Here is a 27,128-nt window from a genome sequence, read left to right as displayed (position 1 = left end):
AAGGATAATACTTCCAGAATAAAATTTGGATATTCGCTAATCCTGAAATAAATTTTATACTAAATAAGTGGGATTTTCTATCCCGCATAAAAAGTGGGATAATTTTATCTCACCATTGTACTAAACGACCCCTAACAACTATGTTGAGTCAAACGGATTAAACATAATATAGATAAGACTGGTTATAACATGTAAAAATGACCTTAAAAATGTTACATCGTTGGTAAATATTAGTTAAACTCATTGAACTCCTTGCGAAAGAATTTAGTTCCTACCACATGTAAGTAATATAAACACCAGGGTAAAACAGATTTACATGTATTAATTGCCTAATGGATTATAATCAATATGTACATATATTAGGGAAAGCCAGTTGCCAGCACCGCCTTTTCCCCCTTTCCACTCTAAATCCTAAGTACAATGGATATACTAATATATATTCTTCATTCAACTAGAACTTCTGAATCAAACTGATACAAGATTGGCATTCAAAGAAACTAAGTTGGACCAAAAATATGAACCCCAAGATTTCAGTTTCAGAATAATGTCTGGCACACTTTAGTAGGCCTCAAACTATAGAGTTGGACACATTAATTTAGTTGATGCATCTGAAAAAGGCAAGTGAATGCATTAAAATTTATTGTAAGACAAAGTTTAGAAGTAGAAAAAGTAGCAGGGAACTTTCGTTTACCTCTTAGAACGATCAAATGAGTTGTACAACAGCTGCTATGCGCAACGCTCCATTTTGGAGAAGGTCGGCTACTTCATTAAACAACAGGGCCGAGCGCCAGCCCCATCCTTTGGGAGCTTTTGGGAGAAGAGTTCCAGTTTGTTTGAAGCTTCCAAACACCATCACTTCTCTCTTTGAAGGACATATCAACTGGTTTACCAATTATTGACAGGAAAAAAAGAAGCCGTTTTTAACATGATATTCTGGAGAAGATACCAATATAAAGGCATTGAAGCTTAGCCTTTGTAAGTTCACCTGATATCTAGCAGTAACCTTTTCACGGGGAATCGACATACATATGCACCTGAATACACAATACAGAAAAGATCATCATGGACAGAGAAATCAATATTAACCTACAACTAGTGTTTTGAATAGCGTGAGGCGACAAAAAGCGATGAGGGCCCGCTTCACTGAGGTGAGAAGCGAGAAGCGTAGCGCTCACCTTTTTTATGTGAAGCGCCAATTAATACAAAAAAATAAAATATTAAATTTGCATATATAAATAACTAAAAACTCAATAACAATAGCATATTAATAAATATATAAATTCAAAAACTCAATAGATAGAAATCAAATATTTTAATATACTGTTCATAGAGAGAAATTAATTGTAATTAAAGAGAGAAAATAACAGTTAATTGTAATTGTAATTATAGAGAGAAGTTAATATGCAAGTAATTGTTTACTAAACTGGAAAAAAAAAATCAAAAGAGAGAAACAGAAGAACAAAGAAGAGCAGAAGCAAAAACAGAGGTGAAAGAAAAGAAAGAAAGAAAGAATATTTCTGCTGGAAATCAGTTGTTGCCGGAAAGAAGAAGAAGAACAAAGAAGACTTAATACCTGAAAAAGAAAAAGAAAAGAAAGAAGAGAGGCTTACTGCCGGAAAAGACGCCGGAAAAACAGAGGCTTACAGCCGGAAAAAGAAAAAAGAGAGGCTTACTGCCGGAAAAACAGAAGCTTACTGCCGGAAAAAGAAAGAGAAAAGAAAGAAGAAGAAAAGAAGAAAGAAAGAAGAAAGAAGAAGAAAGAGGTACCTGAGAGTCGAGAAAACCCTAACTTTTATTTAAGTCTTCTTTTTTTTTAAAAAGCGACGCCTCTGTCGCTACCTCGCCTCTGCCGCCTCGTCGGCGTTTTTAAAAACGCATCGCAACGGACCAAAAAAAGCGTCTCAGCCACGCTTCGCATCGCTGCTCGCTATTAGCGACGTAGCGAGCGCTATTTACAACATTGCTTACAACTTTGTTAAAAACAAGAGAGAAAGGAAAGGAGGAGAAGGACCTATCAGATTTTACTTGTATAAAACATTCCAATTAATTAGCAGCTCCAGACTTCATACACACACACACACACACACACACACATATATGTTCAAGAATGGTTTTTTCTTCTTCTTTTGATAATATATGTTCATGAATGGTTTTGGACTTTTGGTCCGGATTAAGTATTAGAAAATAACATGCTGTTCCACACTTAAAAGTAACTTCAATTTGCTCATGAAATTACAAAGGAAAAGTTCACCTTTCTAACTGGATCAGCTATTTCTGCCTTCCTTCGATGAAGAAATAGCCCTGAGAAAACAACATACCAATATAGTTACAAAAGAGGTCTATTATCATCATGCAGACAATTTGGAGGAATACAATATTACCAAGTGTTCGGCGTCCCTGAGGGTCTTCATCACTGAAAGCCTGTACACTAACCTAGAGGATGCAAAAGACCAGATTTTCATTTACTCCTTATTGGTTGCAATAGCAAAAATCTCGTGAAGAGCACACACAAAATAGTTTACATTTCCCCAAAGAAAGATGTGAGTATTGAAATGCAATAAAGGGTTGAAAGATTCACAAACCCTCCATAAGGAACCAGCATAAAAGAATTCTGGAGAGTGTTTGACTTGGCCATCACTAAGCCTAAGAACATCGTGAAACTCAACCCTGCGAAGCAATTCAGGTGTAAGTAGACACCCTTTTTTAGGTCATAAAGAGAACAAAAGGATTCTATTCTCACAAAGAGGACACTATATTCAGAACACATAATAGAAGGAAATTCACACCAAACAAAGAGGTCTGGCTATGGCAATACCAATATCACGAAATTGAGATTCCTGCAATTTGAGAGATTGATTAAGGATGGATTTCATTATCTGAAGAAAGAAACATTGAGAGGCGCATAAGAATCTCCCCGTCTCAACTGTTAATTTGTTGGTCACAAAAAGGTAATAAAACATTTTCAGGAAATTCGAGTGGTTGCATCTCTTGAAGGGCAAACGGTACATGTTTTTGTGCCAAATGATCGCATCTCTTTAGGGGGAAAAGGTACATCTTTCTGTTCCAATCCTAAAGAGTAGAACATGGTAGATCCGAATCTCCTTTAAACAAGTTTGACATGTGGTCCCTGACTTCTACATGACACCATTACTATAGAATATCTGAGAAGGGGAGCCTTGGCGTAGCAGGTAAAGTTGTTGCCATGTGACCAGGAGATCACGGGTTCAAGCCGTGGAAACAGCCTATTGAAGAAATGCAGGGTAAGGCTGCGTACAATAGACCCTTATGGTCCAGCCCTTCCCGGATCCCGTGCACAGCGGGAGCTTAGTGCACCGGGCTGCCCTTTATATAAGAGTTGAAAAGGTGAATGCATAAATATGGACGGATGGAAAGCTTTATTTGCTGTTTCTGAACCAACAGATAAGACGAGCAGTTTCTAAAAGATATGGAAAAGTCCACCTTAATACAAATGTGAACTGGTTACACTTCATCTTACACTATAATGAAAACAATATTCCAGCATGTTGGCTGTATTTGTCTCTTCAATGCAAAGTGAATAGTGAACATAAAATTTCTTCTCAAGGTTTACAAATTACCTGGCTAGAGCAACACAATTGAATACTTCCAAGATTTTAAAACCAAACATAGCAGAAAGAATAACTTACCCAAACCGAAAGGGAGGAAAGTGACTTAAAGGTGTTTTCATATCCAATGATATAGAAGTATTTCCATTCTCCCACTCAATTCCCATTGCATGTTCAGACGAGTCTAGCAGCTGGGGGGAAATACTGCTTGAACTTGGGCCAACAGTTGGTGATCCTACTAGTCTGTTCTGCACTTCTGTCTCATATCCCTTCTCTGCCCGTTCAACATGAATATTAGCACTACTGCTTCCTTCTTGGCTAAGCCCAACCAAAGCAGTTAATCCATCTCCAGCAAGATCCCCACTCTGTTCTGCTCTATTTTCTGGGTCATCATTGGCAGGAGACTGTTGACAGTTCCGGTTGCCCATACCAAGTGGTACACGAGAGAAAACAAAACGAGTTGGAGGCCAAGCGACTGCAGGTACAAACGTAGTTCCACGCCCAATACCAGCTAGCCCATCAATGGGGCGTCGAACATGAACACGGACAGGCCTAAACATGCCACTTCCTTCCCTGTGAGGGGAGTCAGTGACATACATATTTCCTATATTGCTAGATTGATTACTCTGATCATGCTCTGGCATGTAATATCCAGTAGTTCCACGTGAATGTCCAAATGGCTGCCGACAAGCACATGCCATACTCACAAGACAGCAATTTTTGCATGTGTCAGCCCCAATTTCTTGCACCCGCTGGCTTAAGAGAATCTGCAAAATACACAAGCAGTTTTAAAGCAAAAATAAAAATTAGGAAATAGGAAATAGGAAATCTACTATGGTTAGGAATGTCGAAGGGCAGACTATTCTGTCAGCTATCAAACATATAAAAAAGATCAAAGTGGGGGGAAAATATAGTTACAGACCTGCAGCCATAACCCGTCGTTCACAGCTTTGCAAGGAAAACCTATTTCTTCAAGTTGTTTTCTCACACTAAGAAGTGCATCAAATGACATGTTACAATATAGAAGTGAGCCACCCTCAAAAACGTTGGCAAAGGCATCATAATCTTCTCTACTTACTCCAGAATGAGCCTTTAGGCAAGTTTTGACTTCTCTCCGGCCCACAGTTCTACCACCCCAAGATAGAGGAGTGAAATTGCATCTTTCCCATTCATTCGGAATCATCAAATTACAGGATGAGCCCATTGACGAGAAGTTCCTCTGATCCCCACAAAGCCAACTGTTGTTATTCAATTGATAGCATGAATCTTCTTCAGATGGCCCCTCCACAGCCATACCATTGCCCCCTAATCCACTTACTCCAGCGCTAATGGGCATTTCAATATAAGAACATGAAGATCTGACTTCATCAGCATATAAGAATGAGTTATTTGATGAAGGATGTCCACTGCCGCATGGGCATCTTGACTCCGAGTCTGACTGAAGACATGCTGATTCTTGCATCTTTTGTTTAGAGTTAGTTACCTCAGTGAGGGATTCAACACCACAATCTGCAAGCTCAACCAAGATATTTTGAGCGGTGTTACAACCATCGATTCCATCTTTTAAGCTTAGGTGTCCTAGTTCAGATTCCACTCTTCTGTCCTCAGTTAAATTCTTTGGCACTGTTCTGGGAATATCAGAAACTGTACTTATTCCAACTCCAGAACTAGGACTTTCTTCTTCATGATGCTCTGCCTTGCAAAGAGCATTTTTTGCAAGAAGCGTATATGAAGCTAGTTCAAACCTGCTCAAATTTGCAAGCAGAAAACCAAGATACAGAAAGAGTTATCACGCTAAAATCAAATTTCAAATGTCACTTTAGCAAGTCCAAACAAAAAGCAGCCACAGTTCTCACCGTTTCTTTTCGGTAGGGACCCATAACTCATCTGAGGTCAGTAGTGCATTTAGTGTTGGAGCAGAAAGTTTTGGAAGGACCTGACATTGACAGGAGGGTAACAGGCCAAGTATTTATCATCTCATGGCCTTCATCATAGCCAAATAAGAAAGAAAATCATGTATACAAGAATTGAAATCAGGGATTATCTTAAGAGCAAAGCAAAGTTTTCACATGCTTATGTACAATTGCTAGGACTCGAAGCCAGGTAACTTGCTTTAACGAAGCTACTAAAAAGGGAAATGAACCCACACCAGAAGATATGCAGGAATCCCTGTGTATGTGCAATGCTTGGAAATAGACTGCTGTAGATCTTTTGCATTGCCATTTCATGGATTGCAACTCAAGATAGAACTGCTATCTCAAGTTGCATCACATGTTTGAGAGAAGGCATTTACATGATAGAATTTCAACGTTGAAAAGCGTGTACCACTTAGCCCTTGCACACATAAACACCATTTTAACACCTTGAAGTGAAAGGGCAGTTTGGTAAAGACAGAGTTAAGGTTTCATAATGAGTTCCGATCAAAAAGAGGTTCATAAGAGTTTGGAATAACTGAAAGTTCTCACACGCACATTGAGAGAGGACTTTACTGATCAGTTGCAATAAATTAGGAACAGAAGCTTCTTTTCTAGAGAAACTCAGTTTCTCCTGAATATACGCCATAACTAAAGTCGGCTACACAAATACATGTGGTGCAACAGAGTTCCTGCTCGGCTTTGTAATATATGGCACCAGAAAAGACAGAAAACACAAAAGCTGCTGATTTAAATAAAAGGAGAAAGTAGAGAGGGAACTTCCGAGATTCACTGATTTAAATCTTAGCATTAATTCCAATTAGTTACCTCTTTCAACTCCATGGAACCACTTTGACATAGGTATCCCCAGCAAGCATTTCTCACTCGTTCGCCATGTATACCATAATCTTGGCTTTCTGCGAACACCTAAACCTCCACAACAATGTGGTCAGTAAAATACATGAATGCACGGATGATGAAGTATAAAATATCGAACAGCAATCTAACCTGGTATGTTAAGAAATTTGACGTCCACAATTCGGATATGATAAAGTCTGTGCATATTGCACATAAATCCTGCATAAAATTTTAAATCTGTAATGTCCGGGGAAGAATATTGATTATCGAGCAAAGGATTGGACACATCATTCAGCAAATTCAGGCAGATCTTTCTTTTTTTTGGTTGATAAATCAAAGTAACTATTGATAACAAACCAAAATGGTGTCAGACTCAGATCAATGGAATTGTACATCAAACCTCCCAAAAATCCAACCATCTATAGAGGGAGGTATGTCCACTTTGGACAAACTTATAACAGGAAAGAGTTAGAACTCTTGACTCTTGATATAGGGCTCTCGACATCCTCAAAATTGAGGACATTTTTCAAGTGTTCTTGATATTCAGGGTCATGCCTTTAACCTAGGAATTATTGAAACTTTTGTGGAACTTTGATTGGATTAAGAAAAAATGATAAAATTGGTTCATATCATTTTTGATACTCCAGTTACTTCTGTTTCACAAGAAAAGCCTGGCTATGTTTACGATTCCTTTTTCCTCGTGAGAAACTTTAAAATGAAACAACAGGAAGAACTAAAAACTTAAGTTTGACCAGAATAATTAAGAAATACAGCAAATTGGTATATAAGAAGTAGAAAAAAAACATTTTTTTTAATAAAACATCTTTAATTGATTTCAAGATATCCTTAGAAGAATTGCTGCAAATGATCATAATGCAGGAAGTGTACGCAGGACAGATATTTGATAAACAAAAAATCATTTCCATTCAAACAAGGCCAAATACATACACAGCCCCTTAAAGTTGGCACCATTTTCCATTTGAACACCTCAACTAACCCTTGTACCTATTAGACACTTTAACAACCATTATAGTGTACCTATTAAACACAAATCACTAACATATCAAAAGAGTGATTCTCACTCATATATGGGCGCGTGAATTATGCTTACATGGCACCAAAATCTCCTCCTCTCTCAAAAACTGTTCCTCCATCTTCTTCCTACTTTAATTTCCTTCAATCTCAATTTTACCTTCTTCTGTCCACCCTCTATTCTCACAAAAAGTAAACATCTGAATCCCAACCCCTCCATGGACTCAAACATCCTCCATCATTTTTTCCCCGGACGTCATTCTGCAAAAAAAACTATTGCTAAGATCATTGTCCATACTTCCCACAACACCTCACCACCATAGAATAAAAAAAAAAATCTTGTGATAAACGTTTAATTCAATTTAATTGAGTATTATAGGAAAAGCTGAATTTTTGTTTAACAAGGAACAGAAAACTTATCTGTAAACAAAAGACTAAATTACAAATTAGGACATAGTTTTCCAAATAAAATAAACGGTTTAGGGGATGGAGTGACATTCTTACGAATCGTCATCTACTTAAAACTCTTCGACTGAGTGTGTGATAGTGCACAATGTGGATATAGGGCAGTAGAGAAGCAACTTAAATCTTAGGCCTGTAGCGGTTATCTCTGTTTTTTGTGCGGTTGCAATTGAATAACACAGATGAAGCGGACTAACTCGCTAGATCTCGACCTGTGTTATCTATTTTGGTCTGACTGAGCTGCTTCATTCGCTGCATATTGCTGAGGGTCGTTTCCGATGGCGTTTACGAAGAGATGTCGCCAAGTTTTTCTGTGTTTGGTGGTTGCAATTGAAGAACACGAAGGAGAAGGAGAAGAAAAAAGCTTTTTTTTTCCTTTTGTTATTAGACACATGTTACCCAGTGATTTGTCCGTCTTCCATGTCAGCGGACTTGCAAATCACGCGTTTCATTTTTAAGAGAGATTGAGACCCAGGTGTTCCATAGGTACACTATAGTGGCTGTTAGAGTGTCTAATAGGTACAAAGGTTAGTTGAGGTGTCTAAATGGAATTTGGTGCCAACTTAAGGGGCTGTGTATGTATTTGGCCTTCAAACAATGTACAGAAGTTTTTCACAATGCATCTTGCAAAAATAATCATGTTTCCATCCCTTTGACTAGACGAAACCAATGGCGATTATCCAGAGCACAGGACTGATAGGTAAGCCATATATGCTTCACATTTCAAACCTGAAGATCAAGAAAGGATGCAGCAGCAAGAACACGGAATGCATTATTATCGTTAAGCTTTGGATGGTGTCCATACAGATATGCTAAAGCTATTGCAGTAGCCTCCCCGTTGACATTACTATCATCCACTGTCAAGGTCAAAACTGGAGCTTTGGCTTCTTTCCATGGTCCCTGAAGCATATTCCTGTTCATCAAACAAGACATAAAGTTGAGTTCAAGAAGGTACACTACTTGTATGCAAAAACAAAAAGTATTTGTGTAAAAATGCAGCCAGATATGAAGGCAGATAAAGTAAAGAATTGTATCAGCCATAACCATACTTTTGAGGCATAGTAACAATGTGCAAGCCCAGTCAAAAATTTTATTTAGAGTATTTACGGTGTACCAAACTACCCTTACAAAAAAAAGGTGTACCAAACTAAAGCAACTTCACTTTCTTATAACTGGATTCAGTTGATAAGAGGTATGCAGGGTGCAAGGAGTAATATGTCTGAAAATGGTTGAGAAGGGCAGCAGTAAATGATGCAATAATGGTTCTTTGACCTAAGCCCATTGATACTAAAATCTTTTGTCATGTATTTGTTTCTTTGAAAATGAAGCGGAGAAGGAATAAAGATGGTGACAGCCCAAAGATAGAAGCTTGAGATGCAGCAGTTGTTAGTTCTTTCTTGAATCTAAGAATTCCCAACATCCCCAAAATTTGAGTAACATCAAATTTAGTTAAAGAAACCACCTTCTGTAAGATGTTAAAGTAGCCTTCTGATTACTTGTTCTATCGCATAATGTCCCAACACTGCTTTTTAGAACTACTTAGTCTTCTACCTCTATTTTTCCATAATTATACACAATTAGGTCAGTGCATAACCATCTGTTTTGTACCACCATTCTATGTTACAGAGGGTTCATTATTTCCACTCATTATCATCCCAAAGAATTTGCAATCCATCCGTTTTTCTATTTAATGTGGTAAACCCCAAATCCCTGTCCCCGAACCTCTTTCTCCTTTGGTGACTTAAACTGCCAGCCTCGTGTTTGGAGGTGGATGCCTATCCAGGAGGCACTAGTAAGGCATCTTATTAGGACAGCATACAAAATGAACTTGGCACTTCAACATGCAGGTATACACTGATAGAGTTCAGTGATTAGGGATACAAAAGGTGCAGGTTCATCTACATGACCCTAATTTGTCAGGATGGTAAGTTTTATAATTGTAGTTCCCGATTAATTTGGGACCTTCTAATCTTACATAATAATAAAGAATGTTAGTTAGCTCTTTATTTGCTTATCTCGCCCTTCTTTTGTTTTATTCGATTTTAGATGGTAAAAAAGAGAATGGAATTTCCGATCTTGTATGTAGCCAGTCATCAAACATGCAATAAATGAGACCAGAAGAACATGCCGTCTTCAATTACAAATACTAACCATATGGCTGTTGCTAATTAGATGATTACAAGAAACACACATTGAGGACGTTGAGTAAACTTGAACTGGAACAATTGCCTGGGGTGCAAGAGCAGTTATAGATACATGAAGCTAGTACTTTACCAGTGTTTTATCGGTGGCAGACAACAATTCTCGAGTTATTACTCCTTCCGTCCCCAAAAGAATGACAAACTTTGCAGTATGAGGGTTAACACATCTAATTTCGGTGTGAAATCAGATACATCAATTTTATCACTTTTTTAAAAAATAAAGTTTACATATTTAGATACTACAGTAATTGTAATGCAAATCACATTTTTTGTTAAAAAGTACTTTTAGAATGTCAGAAAAAGTTGTATTCAAATTTCAAAAGAAAATTTTTTTATTGTGATTCTCCAAGTAGAAAGTGTCAATTCATTTTTGGGCAGTGTTGTCAAAGGCACGCTTAAGCCCGGTTGAGCGCTTCGCTTCGCTTTGTGGGCGCTTTAGTGTTGCATCAAGGCTCTAAGGCATACTTTTCCTTGCCAATGTGTAATCCTGAAAATGCGACATTAAACATTTGATATTTCACTTTATCGTAATTTTTTTCAATTTCTTTGTCCATATATTTGTTATTCATGCTTATAATTATTAGTCTTGGACTACATATACATATTTTTACTTTTTCTCCAGTTGCGCCTTTTTTCATTAAAGCCCACGCTTTATTTAGACTTTGCGCTTAAAGCCCCAACGGACCTTAGAGCTTTTTTGCGCTTTTCGCCTTTGATAACACTGTTTTTGGGAGCATGCAGCAATAGATACTGAGAGAAACCACTATGAAACCAGCTAGAAAACATCAGATTCTGCAGAATAGCCATTAATGAAGCAAAAAAACAGAAAGTTTTGTACTTTTCCAGCTGAATTATCAATGCAAGCCAACCAAATCATTATATAAAAACAAAAAGAGAAAGAAGAAAAAGAAAGAACCCCCACCAAAAATGGAGTTGAAGGATGTAATGGAAGACCCAAAACTGAGAATAGAAGTCCTAAACTAAAAACTGCAGAAGTTTCATATTCTTTTAACGGATAATTATCAATGAGCCAAACCAAATTATATCAGAAGAAAACCCACCAAAAACATCAAACCTTCTGAAACTACCCGTTAGTGAACAAAAATAAGAAAGTTTTGTACTTCTCTAACTGCTACTGTCAATGCACGTAAATCTATAATATAACACAAAAACCCCACCAAGAAATTAAAGTTTTTACTCTCTAACTTGTATAGTTTTGTGCTTTTCTAACAGATAATTATCCAATGAGAGCCAAACCGAATTATATCAGGGAAAAAAACCACCAAATACATCAAACCTTCAGCAAAATAGCCATTAGTGAAGCAAAATTACAGATAGTTTTATACTTCTTTGACTGATAACTACCAATGCCAGTGAAATTATGCTAAACACAAAACCCCTACCAAGAATGAAAGTTTTTCACACTCTTACTGATAAAGTTTTGTGCTTTCTAACTGATAATTATCAGGAAAAAAAACCCCATCAAAAACATCAAACCTTCAGCAAAATAGCCATTAGGGAAACAAATACAGAAAGTTTTATACTTCTCTAACTGATAACTACAAAATGCATGTGAAATTACACTAAAACACAAAAAACCCCACCAAGAATGGGATTAAAGGGTGTAATAAGAGACCCAAAAAGGCGAAAAAAGAACCTGAAATAAGAACTACGAGAAAGGATTAAGCGATGAAGGTGATAAGTAGAACCCATAGCTTGAACAATGACATCAGAAAATGAGCCATTATTGAAGCCTTCTAATTGAATATGATCACAAAGGGATGTAAGGTTACAATCCAATGCTCGAAGTTCATTGCTTGTTCGGTCGTTATCGGAGTGTTGCGACTGTAATTGTGTTGTTGAGGGTTGTTGTCTTGGAGTTCCCATATGTAAAGATCCTCCGCCGGTGGCGCCGGCGCCGGTGAAGGTTCTCTGATGCTGCTGCCGGTTAGGATTATACTGTGGTTCCATTGTGTAGCCAAATGGGTGCGGATCGGAAGAAGTTTTTCCGGCTAAAGCGGAGTTATCGGGAAGTTTTGGAATTCAGACACAAAAAATTTGTAGTTTGGGAAAGGGCAAAAAAAAAAAAGAAAAAACAATGACAAATATTGTCCTTATGTTTGGGATAAATTCCTTGAACATTCCTAAAAATATTTTATCTTTCACATTTATCAAAAGTGAGCCTCCTAAATATTTAACAAACCTTTGTATGTTGGATATAATGAGAATTGTTTAAAAACTTATCTATATATCTATATATATCTATTCCATTATTAAGAAATATATATCTATATTATTATAAAAGTATGAATAAAATATTAGATTACAAAAATAACTTTTTAATATTAAGCATAATAACTCATAATAAAAGGACATAATCGTAATTCTAGACGTTAACCTTGTAATCCTATTAGTTTTATATCATAATACTACACGCTAAGAATCCTACATGATTACCTTTAGGAATCCTATTAGTATACTTATTTTTGGAAATAGATATAGCCTTATAATCGTATTACTTTTAGGATATACTTCTTAAAAAATTTTTATTACTGATCTAATTTGAAAATATATTATATTGTCCAAATTCATTTAAAAATAGTAGAGTATATAATATTATAAATACACGAATATAATATTGATAGACCAAAATAGCTCTAAAATATTAAACAGAAGAACTCATAGGGAAATGACATAGTTGTAATAACTTATTTTTTGGACTACAATGACTCTATGTTAATATTTTAATATTTAATATTTTAAAATTAATACAATCTTGTCTATTGAATTCTTATTATTACAAATATGTAGGAAGGTTTACTAAAATTAATTTCATAACAATCTTCCATATTTGGTAATACATTACCACTCTATAATATTCAATACCAAAATTAAATAAAAGTAATGCTAAACGGACTGCATAAAGCATTAAAATTGAGAGAAAAAAATTCCCACAATAATATATTATTATATTGTATTTGAACTGCTTTTCTGCTCAAATAATATTTTTTTATTATTAATTTTTCGCATAATATAGAAAAATATACCCAATTATTAAAGAACAACTAAGAAATTTTTTAAGAATATAAATGTGTGAGAAAAGAAAGAACAAGGTTGGTAAGAGACAATACCACTAATGATTTTGCAAACAAAAAGATCTAAAAGTGGAATGTCATCGATCTTTTTACTCTTTGAACATAAAATTTATGGTGGATAAAATTATAATCACGGTTAAATATTCAAACATGAGATGATCTAATATTAAGAATCTAAATTAAGAGAAAATAAATTATATTTTTGTTAAAACCAAATAATCAAATCTTTCAATTAATTATTTAGCAAGAAAATCCAATTAAATTATTTTTCAAATTCATCATATGTGTATTATTTTTCAAGTTAAAAATAAATCTTAGGATACATAAATTTTTTCCATAAAAAGAGTGTTAGAGATTTTAAAAAATAGATCACAAAGTAAAAAAGATTAGTATAATATTAAGAAAGCTATACAAGTGTTTGAGGAAGCACAATCAAATCTAAATCATGAACAAAAATAAGTTTTCAAGACTATACTACAAAAAATTAACTCTGATATAGCAGAATTATCCTTTGCAGATGCCTCCAGCGGAATTAAAATAATATTCCTATATCATGCATTACTTGCAAATGTCAGATCAAGAGGCATGATATCGTTAGCAATAAGAACAAGTGAGGTACCAGCAACGATTTTATTATGAGGTCGTACAACTCACTTCAGATTTGATATACCTTTTCAAATAACTGAAATAACCATCACAAATATATCAAATCAGAGCAATAGTGCTAAATTTATAAGGAAAGCAAAAGTGATAATATGGGATGAAGCGCTTTTGTCTAAGCGTCAAACGATCGAAACAATCGCCTAGAGTTTTAGAGATATATTGGATATCGATGAACCGTTTTGTGGAAAAGTAATAGTTTGGGAGGTGATTTATGTCAAGTACGATCAGTAGTTCCAAAATTGACCAAAGGAGAAACTGTAAAAGTTAGCTTGCCAAAATTATACTTATGACCTCAAATGAAAAATATTCAAATGATAAAGAAATATAAAAGTAAGAACATATCCAACATTCAATGACTTCTTGCTTCGTGTCGGAAACGAAGAAGAGTATCCAATAAAAGATGATTGGATCTTCTAGAACACTTGGTTATCAACACCAATGGTAATAGTAGTGCATTTAATAAGGAAAATATTTTCATCATTAGATTAAAACGCAATTTGTACAAATTTCATGATAGAAATTAAAGAGCTATCTTAGCTAGTAGAAATGTCACGACCCAAAATCTCACCTGTCGTGATGGCGCCTATCTCAATACTAGGCAAGCCGACAATGTCAATAAATCACCATATCTTTTAAGTTTGAAAACATAATATTTAAATTCAGCGGAAGAAATCTCACAAATACATATATAAACATTCCTAAAACCCGTTGTCACTGAGTACATGAGCATCTAAATGAATACAAGGTCTGACTAATAAAATTACTGTCTGAAAATATAGAACAGTACAATAACTAAAAAGGAAGGTAGTCAAAGTCTGCGGATGCCAAGTAACTACCTTGGATGTGTCGCGACAATACATCCATCGCCAAGGCAAATAAAAATGGGCTAAGAGCCGATCCCTGGTGCAATCCCATCACCACAGGGAAATGCTCTGAGTCACCACCCACAGTCCTCACCCGAGTCTTAGCATCATCATATATATCCTTAATCACCCTAATGTACGCTACCGGAACGTCGCTAACCTCCAAACACCTCCACATGACCTCCTTCGGGACTTTATCGTATGCTTTCTCAAGGTTAATAAATACCATATGCAAATCCTTCTTCCTCTCCCTGTACTGCTCCACTAATCTCCTTACCAGATGAGTAGCTTCCGTAGTCGAACGCCCCGGCATGAATCCAAACTGATTCTCTGAAATAGACACGCACCTCCTCACCTTGTCCTCCACCACCCTCTCCCAAACCTTCATAGTGTGACTGAACAACTTGATACCCCTATAATTATTGCAATTTTGGATATCACCCTTGTTCTTGTAAAACGGAACCATCGTACTCCACCTCCATTCTTCAGGCATCTTCTTCGTCTTAAAAATAACATTAAACAACCCAATGAGCTACTCCAAACCTGCTCGCCCCGCGCTCTTCCAGAATTCCACCGGGATTTCGTCTAGCCCTGTCGCTCTTCCCCTGCACATCTTACGCATCTCCCCTTCCACCTCCTCTACCGTAATCCGCCTACATCACCTAAAATCCCGCCGACTCTCGGAGTGCTCCAACTTACCCAGCATAATGTGTTTATCCCCCTCCTCATTCAACAGTTTATGGAAGTATGTCTGCCATCTTCTCCTAATAAGTGCCTCGCCCATCAACACTTATTGAGTACAACCAACTCACTAAGTAACAAGACTAATCTTTGGGCTGAAAGTAGTGACGGGCTCAGCAGGTACAGTCCGGTATAGAAATAACAATACAAAAATATAGGCATACTTTCAAGTTCAACAGTTACTCTCAGTACAAATAAAATAGATCAATTCTAAAAATGTGAGGAATATGACATCTCTGTATCTACATGCCAATGTACATACTATATGTGATGCACCTTCATGAAAACTCTGTGTACTCATGATCTAAAATAATCAATCACTCGGTATTGTATATGGCCAATCCAGCCCAGGGAAGATCCATCCCAATATATATACATAATAACTGACATCCAGTCACTCAGTACTGTACAAGGCCAATCCAGCCCTGGGGAAGATCCATCCCAAAATATATATGATTTGGACAAGATGCATGTCCATGAAAAATCCATCCCTCAATATAAATGCTTCGGGTAAGATCCATGCCCAGGAAAAATCCATCCCTCAATATAAATGCTTCGGACAAGATCCATGCCCAGAGAAAATTCATCCCTCAATATAAATGCTTCGGGCAAGATCCATGCCCAGGGAAAATCCATCCCTCAATATAAATGCTTCGGGCAAGATCCATGCCCAGGGAAGATCCATCCCTCAATATATATATCTATTGCAAGATCCATGCCCAGGGAAGATCCATCCCAAATATATATATATCAACTACGCTCACTGTGGGGGTGCAGACTCCGGAGGGGCTCCTTCAGCTCAAGCGCTATAATAGCCAGATCCAGGTATAAATAAATAAACATGTTGCGGCGTGCAACCCGATCCCATAATTATAACTCACAAATCAGGCCCTCGGCCTCACTCAGTCATAAACCTCTCCAGTCTCTTGGGCTCACAATGATATGAAAATCAGCCCGACATGATGATATGATGTATCAATGAATGACAACAGAGACTGAGACATGATATACAAATAATAGATGTGACTGAGTACAAATTATATTTTTAAACAGTTTAATTCAACAACAGCACGACCTCTGTGGATCCCAAAATATATCAGCGCATAGCCAAATCATGATCTTCAACATGAGTCTCAGCTCAATTTCTCTAACACGTGGAGGATGTGCGGATAATGTCATTTATTTAATTATACAACTCCACGGAATCAATTAAGTCACAATTCCTATGATGCACGCTCACACGCCCATCACCTAGCGTGTGCGTCATCTCCAAATAATTCATACAACATCTAATTCAGGGATTCATACCCTCAGAACCAAGTTTAGAAGTGTTACTTACCTCAAACCGTGTAATTCTTTACTCCGCTAGGCCCTTTCCTCGTGAATTTGTCTCCAAACGCCTCGAATCTAGCCACAAATTATTCGATTCAGTCAATAAAATTTAATGGAATTAATTCCATAAGAAAATACTATTTTTTCAACAAAATTTGAAATTGCACTCAAAAATCGCCCCGTGAGGCCCACGTCTTGGATCCCGACAAGAGTTACAAAATATGAACGCCCATCCAACCACGAGTCCAACCATACTTGAAACTTACGGGAATATCGTAGAATTTAATTCTAAGAGAGTAGTTTAGCCAACATCCCTTGATGGAGCTCTTTAGTGCTACTAAAATCACCCACTACTCTTACAACTTCAATCTACATCAACATAATTCAATTGGACCAATATTAGTAAAAATTTCCAGGTTTTTGGTCGTTTTGGCATTTTATCAAATATCTAGAGTGCATAGCATTCAACTACCTCTAGTAATGGTGTTTCTTCATCCAACAATCCCTCCTTCCCACCAATAAGAGATACTAAACCATCCTTTGTCTACAAATTGCCTTCTTTAGCACCATTGCAATCATCAATGAACTGACATCCACCCAATTGTTACTAATTAATTCATTACAAAAATCTCTACAACACCCAATAATCTAGTTGAAGTATTTATGGCTTCCAAGCACCATCCAATAAGTGCTAATGCTTATTTATTGCTCATATATTCACTAACAATCCATGATTATAGGTTTAAGAGTGAAAGAATACCTCTTGAAGACCAAATCTTGAAAGTCAACTTTTGGGGTGTTCTTGAGATTTTGAAGAAATCCTATGGAATCCAATACAAAATCTTATTGTAACTAGTGATTGAGAAGTAAAATCATCATAAAAACACTCTTAAAAACTCACCTTAAGTGTGTATTGGAAGCCTTGGCCGGATGGGTGATTGAGAGAAAAGCCCTAGTCTTGAAATCCTTTTATTCTTCTCTCTCCCCGCTCATGTATTAATAGGCCCAGGTACAGTATTTTTCCACTGGTGCTATAAGGCTTTAGCTCACTGGTTTGCTAAAATCGGATACAGTATTTTTCCACTGGTGCTATCCCTATGCTATAAGGCTTTAGCTCACTGATTTGCTAAAATCGGATACAGTATTTTTTCACTGGTGCTATTCCTGTGCTATAAGGCTTTAGCTCACTAGTTTGCTAAAATTTTCAGCTTCCCTCTTGTGCTATAGTTGCGCTATGGGGAGATAGCTCACTGTATTTTCTTTAGTTTTATTGCTTTGAAATTAACATCCAAGGGAGAAAGTTCTACAACCTTTGTACTAATTGATCTACCTCGGCACCACAAAATCTTAATTTCCTTAGCAAAAATTTTCCGGGGTCGTTACACATAATTCAACATCCGGTCAACCTTTTCAACTTCAAGTTCTAAACCTTTGAACTAAGTATTCCAAATCATTCCAAAACCTCACCGGACCCGAACCAATCAACTCGGTAAATCATAAAACAACTGAAAAACATAACTTGAGCAGTAAACGGGGAGACGGGGTTGTAATACTCAAAACGACCGGCCGGGTCGTTATATTCTCCCCCACTTAAACATATGTTTGTCCTCGAACGTGCCAAGAGTTTTTTCCAAGCCATCACATCAATATTCAATCTTACCACGCATATACCCGGGGGTGTTCCCACGCCACCCTATTCCATGGACCTAACAACACAACACAATTGAAGATCATTATGTTAACTTTAGTCCGTAAACTTAGAACCCAATTTCCAATATCCAGAATTTCTTCCAGACTCGAGTCTCACATCTACATATTGTATAAGTTTGAACAAGCTGTATTCAAGCCATAACCATAATCCCAGATATAATCACATAACATACTACACAACTCGCATACTTGCAGCACTATTCTCGATCACATTAACTACTCAAAACCAACCTCGTACTAGTATTAAACACCATATCAACCAAAACCTCATTCCAAAACTTTCATACACTGGTGATAGTGACAGACACACACGGAATCTCATGACCCCTTATCAGATCAATAAGTTATGGAGCTCTCTCGCCCCAACCAGAACCATAATCACTTTCTAAGCCGACTTTCATTATTATCCTTCCGAATATACTGTAATCACACATGATAGTACCCATTCTAGGTCCAATTACCTTATATTATTACACACAACTATCCCACAGACAAGCCACTCCAATATAACTCAAGCCATAACGGCGCAATTCATGTACCCAAAAATGGAAATGTCTCAAAGAAGAGAACCGTATTTCAAGTTCAACAAGCACCATCATAACTGTAATGCTATAAGCTCATTATATATAATAGAACCAAGACACCCGAAATTAATAAGAGTAACCAGCTCTTCTAGAGCTCACATTATTATCACTCGCACGGACAACTCACGTGCTATAGTATCAATATCTGGACTCGCATGGACAACTCACGTGCCAATGATATAATCTTCCTGGCATGGTCACAGGCCTCCAGTCCAAGCATATCATACAGGAGCGATCAAATCGATCAAATAAGTACACATGTATATGATAAATAAATTATGATTCTCATGCTCCTGGACTGGTACAAATAACACGCCATGGAGTAGGCAGGTGCAAGGTGTGCTATCACTACTCAAATCGGTAAGTTAACGCAGAGATATTAACTACCCAAACAGGCCGAAAGACACAAGTCCCATTAGCACAACGACCCCAAAGAATTAACCTTGCCATAACACCACCAATCAATTTCATACTTCGTGCGCACTACATCTTTCAAAATAACAATTTAATCATTTCATGGTTTTTCATAAAGTGCAATATAACCCGCATTCAAGAAATTTTCTAACTCAAGTCACCCCGACCTCAATCTCTGCAAATCATAACCGATTCACATGTATGCCTCAAACTGAAATCAGTACAACACATAACTGATGTGTGGCTATAATTCCATAGTTTAGCACATTATTTGCCTTGAATTTTATATGATTTAATGATAAACTACACTTTAATTGTGCGTAACAGAGTCTATTTTATGTGTAGGTGAATTAGAGATGAAAGTAGAGCAAAAGGACTACTTAAAGTCTAAAGTGTGCTCGAAAACAGCTGAAAAGAAGAAAGAAAGAAGTGAGCAGCCTACAAATGAGGAGGCTGGCGAAGCCAGGCCTAAAGTGGGCGTTAGAGCTGGCGACGCCAGGCCCGAGGCGAGCTCAGGCTGGCGGTAGACCTCGCGAGGCCAGGTCTGGGCATGCACATTCCGAGTTTTAAAGACTTATTTCGTCTCCTGGTTTGACTAGGACTTGGCCTACACGTTTAGGTCTTTTCCTACACATATAAATAGACCTAAAAACGCCACTTTGGAGGACTTTTGCAACCGGAGGCAAGGATAGCTCGTGGAACAACTGTTGGGAGTTAGACTTATCGATTTCTACATCCCTTTATCCTTACTTTGTAATTTAATTATGCATAATACTTTGGATATTGTGACTATGAGTATGAGTAGCTGAACTTCTAATCTAGGGTTTTGATGGAACCTATTGGAGTATGTTATTCATGTTATGTTAATATAGATTTGCCGTAGTATTTTCTCTATTTGTTCAACTATATTATTATTGTTGTTGATTGAAGTTTCCTCAATCGACTGTGCCTGTTTAGTGTGTATTACTCTGGAGAGAGTACATATTTAGGTAATTGTTGAACAACATCACTCTTAACGTATATGAGGGATCAATACAAAGGGTTTAAAAGTGGGATTAGGGATAACGAAACCTTGGTGCGATCCGAGTGCGCCTTAATTAATGCTAGCTAGCATAATTCGGGAGAATATTCTAGTAAATTGTGGTAATTACTCAGGAGAGAGTTACGACAGTCAGAGTGCTCATGATCGATAGAGAAGACTTAGGCAAATTTATAGAAGATGTAGCGAAAAAGATTCCGATAATAGGGGAAATCACAACCTTAGATCATTCCAATTCTTGTCTACAACCCGTAGTAGTTAGTTATTAATTGTTGCACTTTCATTACGTAATATTTAGTTAGTAAACATCCAAATTGTTACTTAAATATTCCTGAAGATTGATTGCGTGAGTTTGTGCGAGTCTAGTAGCTATGTTTGATAGGTTAATTCCCTGTGGGATTCGACTCCGGACTTATTAGCCGGAATATATTTGCAACGGTCGCTTAGTCCTTTTTATAAGGCATAGTTGGGCATGATTAAATTTTTGCGCCGTTGCTGGGGAATTAACAGTGTATTAGTTGCAGCTAAAACAATTGCTAGAATTCTTAGTGTTGTCAATTTTCTTCATTTTTTAAACCAAATACATTAAAATTTTAACGTTTGTAGTCTTGGGTGTTACAGGTGCATGCCTAGGAACTCATCGAGAACTGGTGAATTTCTTGAAGCATTATCAGATCCTGAGAAAGTTTTCAAGTCATTGAATTGTGCAAACAAGAAGGACAAACAGCAACAAAACTCAACAGAACGAATCGAACTAGACATAGATGACGTAATAGAAAATCCAAATAACAGAAATAATGACCCGAACAATCAGGGTGTGGCGCCTCTTGTGCCAGAAGCAGCCTTGTATGATTGGGCACAACCCACCGCCGAAAATCTAGCTACCGCAATTACAGTCCCTCAAATACAAGCGAAATCATTTCAAATCACAAACAACATGCTACATTTGTTGCAGAACAAGGGACTATTTTCAGGGTCTTACATTAAAGATCCTCAGCAGCATTTAAAACATTTCCAATCGATATGTGTCATACAAAGGCAACCTAATGTGACACCAGATGCAATAAAGCTGTTATTGTTTCCATTCTCGGTGACGGGAGAAGCTCATACTTGGCTTAATTCACTCCCCATAAAATCCATCACTACGTGAGAGGAATTAGTCAAGCAATTTGTAAACAAGTTCTACCCACCCAATAAGACTGCCAAACAAATTGATGAGATATTGAGCTTCAGGCAGAGACCAACAGAAACACTACAAGAAATGTGGGAGAGGTTCAAGGGTATGCTTGTTAAGTGTCCACATCATGGAATTCCAGAGCAAATGTTGGGGCAGAGGTTCTACATGGGATTGGCAGACAACTTAAAGGCTAATGTTGATGCTTCAGTGGGTGGAGCATTTTTGAGCAAACCATTTAGAGAATGCAAGATCCTACTCGATAAAATGGCTCAAAACTCAGGATAGATGACAAGAGACTCTACGATCACTCCTGTAGTTCACTCTGTGGCTTTGGATCCAAAAAACTCTATAGCCGAAAATATGGCTACTCTAATGACGCAAATGAGTATCCTCACCAAAAAGATCGATGAATCAGGCCAGCAGCAGCAGGTACACATAGTTGACGCAACTAATGGGGGCTTATGCACACCATACATTAACCAACCTTATGTATGCTCGTGGAGTGCAGAAGGTGACCACCAACACTATTAGGAAGATATGAACTATGTAGCCAACTATGGGGGACAGAGGCAAGGTGGTCAGAATTGGGGTCAACAGAATCAACAATATAGACCAGCACAACAGCAGTATAATAACAACAACAATCTTGGAGCTATGTGACCACAGGGTCAAGTGGTGCCTCACCAAAGGCAACAGGGTTACAACCAGCAAAATCAGCAACTGGCTTATCAACAACCTCAACAACAACAGATTGTGAGACAAGATAATGGGTTTGCTGAACTTAAGGGAATGCTGCAATAATTTATTGGGTCCACCGGAAAAATGCAAGAGAGAGTGGACTCATATGAATCAGCAATAAAGGGTATTGAGTTTCAATTAGGAAAGATTTCTATGGCTTTAAACAATCGTCCCCAAGGGACGTTACCTGCAGACACACAAATCAATCCAAAAGATCAGGCCCCGAAATAACTTATGGCAGTGAGTTTACGAAATGGTAGAGACCTAGATCTGGAGCAAGAGATTGCTCTCGAAAGTTGACCTACTGAAACACTTGTGCCAGTACCCATCGAGATTGATGATTCAACAGGGTTAACTGAGGTAACGGTACAACATGCACAAGAGAGCACAAGCAAAGAAAAAAAAGGTTGCGAAGGAGACTGAGGTAGCACAAGAAACGACAGTAGAAGCAATGTCTGAGCAAGATAAAACTCAAATCACAGGAAATAAGCGACCTCCAACACCATTCTCGTAGAGATTAGCAAAATATCAAAAGGACGAGCAATATAAGAAATTCATGGAGATGTTGAAATAAATACAAGTGAACATTCTACTGATTGATGCATTGCGAGAGATGCCTGGGTATGTCAAAATGATGAAAAATTTAATGTCTTGGAAATTCGACTTCCAACACCTATCCATTGTTACATTGACACAGACCTGTAGTGCAGTCGTGACGAGACCTATAGATGAGAAGTTATTAGACCCAGGGAGTTTCACAATCCCATGCACGATAGGCAACTATGCTTTTGCTAAAGCATTGTGTGATTTAGGGGCAAGCATAAACTTGATGCCCTTGGCTATCTACAAAAGGTTAGGCATAGGAAGAGCTAGACCCACGTCCATGTTAGTACAGCTAGCCGAACGGACAATGAAGAGGCCCTCTGGTATCCTTGATGATATATTAGTCCAGGTTGGGAAGTTTGTGTTCCCAACAGATTTTGTCATTCTAGACTACCGGGTTGACGAGGAGATTCCCATAATTTTGGAAAGACCATTCTTGGCCACTGGGAGAGCTTTAATTGACTGTGAAACTAGAGATCTCAAAATGAACCTAAATGATGAAGAGATAACATTCAACGTGCAGAAATCTATGCGGCGACCAAGTGAATTTGCTAACTGCTCTCTAATAGAAGTCGTGGATGTAATTCTGGAGGAGGAAGATGAGACCTTGAACGCTAAAGACCCTCTAGCATCCTAACTGTTGAACTTAGATGAAGTAAATGGAGAGGACTTGGCTGAGTGGGTGCTAGCTCTTGAAAGCCAAGGGTTTTGGAAAAGAGAGCTCGAATTTGAGCCTTTGCACTTAGAAGAAAGAAAAATTCCTCCAGCTAAGCCATCGATAGAAGAGCCACCAAAGTTGGAATTGAAACCGCTACCACCTCACCTCAAGTATGCTTTCTTGGGACCTAACTCAACTTTACCTGTTATTATATCATCTGGTTTATTAGATGTGCAGAAAGAACAACTTTTGCAGGTATTGAGTGAGTGCAAAACTGCAATTGGTTAGACCATTACAGACATTATAGGGATTAACCCGACCTTCTGTATGCATAAGATTCTACTGGAAGATGGCCACAAACCTTCCAGAGAATATCAAAGAAGGCTGAACCCCAACATGAAGGAAGTTGTTAAAAAGGAAATGATAAAGTGGTTAGATGTGGGGATCATTTTCCCCATCTCCGACAGCAACTGGATCAGCCCAGTCCAATTGTGTGCCTAAGAAAGGTAGGATGACTGTAGTGCAAAATGAGAACAATGAGTTGATATCAACAAGAATAGTCACGGGATGGCGAATTTGTATGGACTACAGAAGATTGAATAAGGCCACCCGAAAAGACCACTTTCCCTTGCCGTTCATTGACCAAATGCTAGATAGATTGGCCGGGAAGTCCTACTTTTGCTTTTTGGATGGATACTCGGGGTATAATCAAATCTCCATTGCCCCGGAAGATAGAGATAAAACATCATTCACCTGTCCATATGGCGTTTACGCCTTTCGTAGGATGCCGTTCGGCCTATGCAATGCACCCACCACATTTCAAAGGTGCATGATGGCCATCTTCACTGATATGGTAGAGGACATCATGGAGATATTTATGGATGATTTCTCGGTGGTGGGAGACTCATTCGATGTTTGCCTAAGGAAATTGAAAAGAGTGCTGAAAAGATGTGGCGAGACTAATCTGGTACTCAATTGGGATAAGTGTCATTTCTTGGTACAAGAAGGTATAGTATTGGGGCATCTAGTGTCGAGTAAGGGTATTGAGGTAGATCGTGCAAAGGTTGATGTTATCGAAAAGCTTCCACCATCTACTTCCGTCAAAGCAATAAGAAGTTTCCTTGGCCACACCGGGTTCTATAGACAGTTTATAAAAGATTTTTCCAAAATTTCTAACCCCTTGTGTAAATTTCTTGAAAATGATTACCCTTTTGTGTTTTTTGATGACTGCAGGGTAGCTTTTGAGGAATTAAAGAAGAGGCTAGTGACAACACCTATCATAGTTGCACCTGACTGGGAGCAACCATTTGAGTTGATGTGTGACGCAAACGACTATGCTGTGGGAGCAGTGCTTGGGCAGCGCAAAGACAAAGTCATGCATCCAATATATTATGCAAGTAGAACTTTGAGTGGTGCCCAACTAAATTACACAGTGACCGAGAAGGAGATGCTAGCAGTGGTGTTCGCAGTGGAGTTGGAGCATAGAGCTTTATGGGCATTGAGGCAGCTGAATCTCGATATAGAAGCTGCGGGTACAAGTAGAGTCACAGAGTTGCACGAGCATGATGAGTTTCTCTACCACGCTTTTGAGAGCACAAGACTATACAAGGAGAGAATGGAGATGATGAATGACAAAACATCCTTGAGCGGAGTTTTAAACCCGGAGATATGGTATTGCTATACAATTCAAGATTGAGGTTATTTCCGGGCAAATTAAAGTCAAGATGGTCAGGACCATTTCGTGTGATAGAGATTCACCCCACTGGTGCCATAGATATTGCTGCGGAAAATGACTCTCGCATGTTCAGAGTCAATGGGCACAGGTTAAAACATTATTTGGGCATGTATGACGCGAAAGTAGTGTCGGTGAATCATTTGCTCACGCCACCAATGTTGAGCTAGCCTTAAATGCGCTCACCGGCATCGTGCCATGACGTTAACTAAGGCACTCGTTGGGAGGCAACCCGATTCATAGTTGAGTTTTAGTGTAGTTCAAATTTTTCTTTTCATTTTTAGGTACTAACAAGTTTGCAGGTGATTTTGGGCAAGTCGAGCAGAGTTTTTAGCGTCACATGAAGGAAACCAGGCGCTAAGCCTGGCGCCGCATGGGTTGAGGCCAAGTACTTAGGACAATGATGATGATGGGGAGGAAGCACAAGATGAAGAGTGGAGAGCCTCAGAGGATGAGGACGCAGTTTGATCATTGAGTTTCCTTGCACCCTACTCATTTTTCTTGTTTTGTCAATTTGTGCATGTACTGAGGACAATGCATGATCTAAGTGTGGGGTGGGGACTTGTAAAAATTACTTGTAGTTGCTTGTTTTTGCTGTTTTAGTAAGTGTCGTTTTCGTTAGATAATTGTTTTAGTTATTTGTTTTAAGAATTTGTTTTAGTGAATTGGTTTTAGTGATTTGTTTTTGTTATTTGTTTTAGTTAGAAATATATATATATGGACCCTTCCCGACGATGGATCTCCTAGACAGTTTTCTTGAGGGAAGTAAGTCTAGAGAAAAATACCAAAAAGATTTTTTTTAGGTAGTGTAGTAATTCCCCCTTGGTTTTTCTTTGGGCCGCGGTTCTTTTCCAAGGGTTTTTAGTTGAACCGGGTAGAGTTAGTTTTAATTTTTAGTAGTAGGAACCACGGGGCTATGCATTTAATGGCAGCAATATCTCTTAGCTTTGTTATGCCTTGAGAATAGCTAGTACTACGGTTGTGACGCTTAAGCTCGATTTTCGACTCTAGTAAAAGTGCCTTAAATCGTAGATTCTTAATTTTGCTTAACTGCTTTGACTGGAGTGTCGTGGTAAAACTAATCCTGAGTGAATTATGTGCCATGTTTGTGTGAGGTTTGTATGTATTCTGTGCATTGCATTTGATATCTAGAACTTGCCCCGTGTGTGTGCAAAGCGAAAAAGTAGTCTTGTTCAGTCTAGGAAGTGATATAGGCGTTTCTTTGTTAAGCCAAATATATATAGTTACCCACCTAAAAGTTATGTATCGTAGTTAAATCCTTTGACCTATAATCCTCTTTCTTTGGTAACCACATTATAAGCCATACCCCTTTGTTTGAATCGACCATATATTTGAACCTTGTCACCTCTCATGAGCACTTGAATTGTGATGAATTATGAAAAAGTTAAAGTGTGGGGTGGTGGGTTGGCTTTTGAGTGGAACAAGTGAAATAAGGAGAAAGGTGCGCCGTTTGAAAAAAAAAATGTCAATAAAAGCCACTTAAGAAAAGAAAAAAAACATATAAATAGTTGTATTGTAAGAAAAATAATTCTTGATGGTGGTGGCTAGTGATATACTGGTGTTTAAAGAAATAGGGGCTAATATAAAGTGAAGTTAAGGTAGAGTTTTGGTTTGACATAAGTATGAGCTTGAATGTTAAAGTGTATGTATTAAAGTACTTAAGGGAGGTGTAGTCATTTATATCCAAATGTATCCTACCCGACCCGCA

General features: G+C 37.8%; 1 non-coding gene and 1 pseudogene across 1 annotated transcript; both read right to left on the bottom strand.

Moving 5' to 3' along the window:
- Positions 1–302: 302 nt before the first annotated feature.
- On the bottom strand, positions 303–12,195 carry LOC107810857 (uncharacterized; annotated as a pseudogene).
- A 9,500-nt stretch (positions 12,196–21,695) lies between these two features.
- Positions 21,696–21,802, bottom strand: LOC142169295 (small nucleolar RNA R71). Its single transcript, XR_012699003.1, has one exon. It is a non-coding gene; the product is annotated as a small nucleolar RNA R71 (small nucleolar RNA).
- Between the last annotated feature and the right edge of the window lie 5,326 nt (positions 21,803–27,128).

Source organism: Nicotiana tabacum, chromosome 14 (assembly GCF_000715075.1).
Source record: "Nicotiana tabacum cultivar K326 chromosome 14, ASM71507v2, whole genome shotgun sequence".
Classification (NCBI taxonomy): Eukaryota; Viridiplantae; Streptophyta; class Magnoliopsida; order Solanales; family Solanaceae; genus Nicotiana; species Nicotiana tabacum.
The sequence above is the reverse complement of the archived record's forward strand: the minus strand, read 5'-3'. Positions and strand labels throughout refer to the sequence as shown.